This window comes from Neophocaena asiaeorientalis, unplaced genomic scaffold (assembly GCF_003031525.2).
Source record: "Neophocaena asiaeorientalis asiaeorientalis breed wild unplaced genomic scaffold, Neophocaena_asiaeorientalis_V1.1 scaffold521, whole genome shotgun sequence".
NCBI lineage: Eukaryota > Metazoa > Chordata > Mammalia > Artiodactyla > Phocoenidae > Neophocaena > Neophocaena asiaeorientalis.
The window spans coordinates 4,153,246-4,159,528 of record NW_020174712.1 but is presented as its reverse complement, the minus strand read 5'-3'; the positions used below and the strand labels follow the sequence as shown (position 1 = coordinate 4,159,528).

The window sequence follows — 6,283 nt, the reverse complement described above, 5'->3', positions numbered from 1 at the left end:
AGCTGAATAGACATTTTTCCAAAGAAGATATACAAATTACCATTAGATATATGAAAAGGTGCTCAACATCACTAATCATCAGAGAATGGAAATCAAGATCATAATGAGATCTCACCTCACATCAGTTAAATAACCATTATCAAAAAGACAGAAAAGGGACTTCCCTGGTGGTGGGAAAAAAAAAAAAAAAAAAAAAAAAGACAAAAAATATAACAAGTGTTAGGGAGGATGTGGAGAAAGGGGGACCCTTATATACTTTTGATGGGATTGTAAACTGGTATACCAATTATGGAAAACACTATGGAGGTTCCTCAAAAAATTAAAAATAGAACTACCTTATGATCCAGAAATCCCTGTTCTGGGTATATACCCAAAGAAAATTAAAGCAGTACCTCAAAAAGATATCTGTGCTCCCATATTCATTGCAGCATTATTCACAATAGCTGAAATACAAAAACAACCTAAGTGTCCATTGATGAATGATTGAGTAAAGAAATGTTTGTATGTACATGTAATGAAATACTCAGTTTTAAAAAAAGAAGGAGATTCTGCCATTTGCGACAACATGCATGAAAATGGAAGACATTATGCTAAGTGAAATAAGCCAGAATCAGAAAGAAAAATACTGCCTGATCTCATTTATATGCGAATCTTAAAAAAGTTGAATACATAGAAACAGAGTAGAACAGTGTTCACCAGGGGCTGGGAAGTGGAGGAAATGGGGAGATGTTGGTCAAAGGGTATGATGTTTCCGTTATGTAGAATGGATAAGATCTGGAGATCTAATTACAGCATTGTAACTATAGTGAATGGTACTGGATTGTGTACTGGAAATTTTCTCAGAGAGTGGATTTCAGGTGCTCTTACAACAACAACGTGTTAACTGTGTGAGGAGGTGGATATGTTAATTAACTTGAATGTAGTAATCATTTCACTATATATATATGTATATATCTCAAAACACCATGCTGTGCATCTTAAATATATACAATTTTTATTTAAAAAAAACCAAATAAAAATAAAAGTAGAATTACCTTGAGATCCAGCAATTCCACTTCTAGAATTTATCCAAAAGAATTGAAATCAGGATCCAAAAAGTTTTAGTACCCCTATGTTCATTGCAGCACTATTCACAATATTTCCAAGTTGTGGAAACAATTAAAAGTCCATTAACAGATGACTGTGTAAAGAAACTATGGAATATACATCTAATGGAATATTATTTAGCCTTAAAAAAGACAGGCATTCTGCAATGCATGACCATATGAATGAAGCTTAAGGACAAACGAAGTGAAATAAGCCAGTTACAGAAGACAGGTATGGCTTGATTCCATTTGTATGAGGTATCTATGAATAATCTCTAAATAGGTGCTGTACAATATTGTACCTATAGTCAACAATAACATATTTGTACATTTAAAAAATTTTAAGAGGTAGGTCTCATGTTAAATGTTATTTCCATAATAAAATTTTATATTTAAATTAAAAAAATACTTTCCTTTTTCAACCATCTTGGACCCTGTGGAGGCCTGCTGAGAGCAGGACTTCTAAAACAACAAATATGTCTGGAAGGCTGGTCCAAGGCCATTCTTGCTGGCTATAAGCAGTGTCTACGGAACCAGAGGGAGCACACAGCTCTCCTGAAAATTGAAGGTATATATGCTTGAGATGAAACTGAATTCTATCTAGGCAAGAGATGTGCTTATGTGTACAAAGCAAAGAACAACACAGTAACTCCTGGTGGAAAACCTAAAAAAAACAGAGTAATCTGGGGAAAAATAACTTGTGCTCATGGAAACAGTGGCATGGTTCATGCCAAATTCTGAAGCAACCTTCCTACTAAGGCCATTGGACACAGAATTCGTGTGATGCTGTACCCGTCAAAGATTTAAACTTACTGAAAAATAAATAAAAGTGTGGATTTGTTCCCTTGTAAAAAATAAAATAAAAAAATAGAACCATTCTTATCTCAGTGTCTAGCATAGGACTGTACTGATTGAATACAAGGTAATAAATATTTGATGAATAAGAAAAAAATTTAAAAAAACAATCAGATTTATTTATCACCTATCCCAATAGAGATATGAGAGGGAAACTGTTCTTTTTAACTGGCAGTGTGGTTGTTTAAGGGAGAACGAGTAGTGAAGGAAAAAGTTAATTTAGGATATTTAAAATAGGCCAAGAGTTGCCCCCTGAAAAGTTTACAGAAATGTCACAATTTGGCTTTAGAGTCCACAACCACCTATAAAAATTAATAAAAAGACATCTTAATTAAAACAGAGTCAGGAAGCCAGAGGGTGAGCTCTCCACCCTACAAGGATTGCAGATCCCGACAGGAAGAAGAAAGACGTCCTCTTCCTGTCTGGCAAGAGCTCAGCCAATGAGAGACTGTCACAACTCAGCCAATGAAAAGTCACTATACTTGGCACTCTCAATTCCTCCAATGGACTCTTTGTTTAGTACAGCCCTCCCAACTTCCTCTTCTCTTTAAAAGAGTTCTCCTCTCCTTGCTGCAGGGAGACTTGTGAGTGGCTCACCGTTGCAATTCTTTGCTGATCCTGAATAAACCCATTTTTTACTGGAGAAATAACTGGCAGTCTGTTTGTTTAAGGTCAACACTCCCCATTTTGTGCTTTTCTGTCTCACATATTGTGGACACCTAGCACCCTCACGGACTCTCCCCACCTTGCCTCCACCTATTAGCCAAGGATTTGAAACTCATTCTCATATTGTAAATAAGCAAAAGCCAATTTTTTTTCTTAGATAATGAATATGCAGAGACGAGGTGCTAAGTATTCTTTATCTACCTCACATCTTTTTCTAAACAGATGGCTTCTCTAGGCACCAACCTTGCCTTTCTTCTCCATCATGCTTAAATCTGAGGTCATGGCTCAGTTTTTGACCTGTATCTCATAACTCATTCCTCCCTAGCTCCATTTTTGACCTGTATCTCATATCTCATTCCTCCCTATCTCCACCAGACCATGCTCTAAATAGTATTCATAGCTGGTTCTTGCTTCTTAATAAACGAAAAGATAGAAGGAAATGACTTCTCACCTGCCCAGGGGAAAAACTGATTGATTGCAGACACTATGGGTGAAGTATGGAAAAATGAATCAATGATAGGGCCCTTTGTGTCCTTTCTGACACTACAGAGGAAGACAGGCTACAGAAGACAAGCACAGGTAGGACAGCGCACCAGTTTGTCTGGCAATGGATCAGCGGTGCAAAAGGCAGCAGAGTTTATACACAGAGACCAAGATGAGATCCCAGAGAAGTGGTTCTGAGAAGCTTGAACATATGCTCCTGTTGCCTCTGCTGATGGTGTGGTGATCTCACACTCAGACCTTCAGTCAGACTTTCTTTAGATTTTCCTTCCCCTACAGTTTCTCGGCAGTGAGGTGTTTCATTGAACGTCTGGAGTAGCAGCATAGGAAAGTGTCATAAAAATGGAGGAAATTAAACGAAACATGCCCGGTAGGAGCGGAGCATAAATGCACCAGTTCCTGTTCTTCATTGCTGTTCTTTCCAGATGTGGAGAATTTTTGTGAAATGGAAGAAATAAAAAAAGAATGGTTAGTGGTGTCTAAAAATATGTAATTGGATTCAATGACTATTGTGCTGGAAAGGTGTTTTTCAGAAGTACTTCCTGGAGAGAAAAGACATAGGAGAAATTATATTTCGGCTGGCCTGGCAACATTATTTTCCACGCTGAGGACTGTGAATGTTTTATCTGGCTGTCATCCTATTGGCTTTGCTGAAAAATTTAACCCTTTGAACATATGTTAAGAACCGAGTGCCAAGGTAGCTGTTCAGTGTCTCCACCTCAGCTTCTAGTTGGCTGGATTGCTGCATATTTTAAAAAATAAGATATATTGCTGTGGAATACAGGGGAATATTTTCTTTATGGATAGAACCTTAATGGAAATGTGGAAAAGAGTCACTAATGTCTTAAAAAGTTTCTTTGCATTTAAGTTGCTTGAAATCTTCTTACCTTTCGCTCAGTGCTGTTGACTGGGGTTTTTACCGCCTGCTGTTGACAGGGTTTACCTTTTTGAAGGAAAGTCATTTTCTCGATAATTTTCTCAGTGGTTCTAATACCACTCATGATGAGTGATTAAACTTCACCTGGTCTTTTTCCTCTTTCTAATTCCACTCACAGTTTTCCTTACCTGAAAGGGGAAAAAATTGTACCTTGATCTTTGAAACTATTTCATGGAGTTGCATATGCCCTCAACAAACTTCCCTACTTTGTACCCCTCATAGTTTTCTTGTCATTTGGGCTGGAAAATGATCCTATCATTTTCCAGCCCAAAGTCTGAAATAAAAGAACATATAGTTTCGATCAAAGGAAAAGGAGAGAGGCATCCTGCTGTAGCAAAGCAACTTTGACATTTTCCTTCTATTCAGAATGTTTGATTCATTCTTCCATTCATTTAATATCTATCTAGTGAAATGTACTAGCTATAAGGTAGATAATTACATATTTCAGGTGTCATTACACATTTTAGGTGTAAGGATCTCTTAGAGACATTCTCTGTCCTCAGACATTTAGATTCCAGTAGGTAAGAAAAGATATTTTTAGAATAACCTAAAGGCTGCAAGAGAAGTACCCATTAAGTGCTAAAACTGAAAAGACATATGGGAAGCATGAATCAGGGAGTTATTAATTTTATTTTATGAATCAGGGAGTTATTTTATGGGGAAAGTTCCATTTGATTTGGGACAGGAACACTGGTTGAATTTCCATGGGTGGAGATGGGGTGGGAGGAATTCAAACAAGGAAGAATGGTATAAACAAAATCGCTGACAAGGAACTGACCAATATACTTGTTTGTGTCACATATTTCTCATGTAGGGAAGACAACGAAAGTTCCCCACACCGGTACTGCCTTTCATTTCTCATGTGTTCCTCCTAGTTCTATGCCTCAACAGGGCTCCATGGAAATGTGAACGCTTCCATGTGTCCCCCCACAAAGCTGTCTACTTAAACTGAAGTTTATGCCCAATCCACCAACCCTCAAGGTCTGAGAATTACACATATGTGATGAGGAAGTATACAAATGAATGTAGCTCCCAAATGAATTTTCAGAAGTAGAGACTCTCAGCAATGGAAAGGCAGTTGGGCCCGCTGAAAGCTTTTATGGGGTTTTGTTTTTTTTTTCCTCTCTTACAACTACCCATCCCCTGCTTAAATACCTCTAGTTGCATGGGACTCATTACTCTAAGAGTCCATTTTTCCTTCTGAAAACTCTACTACAAATTTATTTTTCACATGTTAAGTGGAAACCTGAACTTCTGCCCTCCAGTTCTTTTCTCCAGGAGGACTGCTCCCCGAAGCAGTCAGGCTGTGAGAAAATCCTCTTCTGCTAGAGATAAACTCTATTTTCCTTATGTAAATTACCTACAGGTTTCTCTATAGGGTGACACACACACACAATAATTCCTACTCTCCAACCCATGATTTGGAACGTTGGATGGATTATTTTGTGTATTTACTCCTAAATTCCAAAGACCTCAAAAATACTTGCTAAAATAAAGCTCTTACCATTAAGAATGAATCATGTGGAGAGAAAAGAATACAATCCACGCCCTTGGCAAAATAATAATAATGATAACGAAAATGATGATGATGATGATGATAATAATGGCTTTATAAACCTTTTAAAAATAAATTTACTTATTTTTATTTTTGGCTGTGTTGGGTCTTCGTTGCTGCGCATGGGCTTTCTCTAGTTGCAGTGAGTGGGCTTCTCATCACGGTGGCTTCTCTTGTTGCTGAGCACGGGCTGTAGGCGTGCAGGCTTCAGTAGTTGGGGTTCATGGGCTCTAGAGCTCAAGCTCAGTAGTTGTGGCACATGGGCTATGTTGCTCCTTGGCATGTGGGATCTTCCTGGACCAGGGCTCGAACCCGTGTCCCCAGCATTGGCAGGTGGATTCTTAACCACTGCACCACCAGGGAAGCCCAACCTCTTTTCTTTATGACCCATTCTCTTATGGAACCAAATAGCTTGGGTTTGTAGAGCCTTTGTTCCAGAATGTTTAAGACATGGCAATACAGTAATTCAGGAGGCAGGAGTGGCAGTGAATATTGTGTTTTCAGGGATTATTTACCACAGCCTGGCTGTGAGAGCCTATTTTGTGAAGGGAGATAATATTAGTTAGGACATTGGGGAAAACCACTGTCAAAAGTACTGTTGGGGCTTCCCTGGTGGCGCAGTGGTTGAGAGTCCGCCTGCCGATGCGGGGGACGCGGGTTCGTGCCCCGGTCCGGGAGGATCCC

The 6,283-nt window shown here is 38.7% G+C and overlaps 1 pseudogene; it reads left to right on the top strand.

Annotated features, from left to right (window-relative positions):
* Window positions 1-1,268: 1,268 nt before the first annotated feature.
* On the top strand, window positions 1,269-1,892 carry LOC112409677 (60S ribosomal protein L35a pseudogene; annotated as a pseudogene).
* The last annotated feature ends 4,391 nt before the right edge of the window (window positions 1,893-6,283 follow it).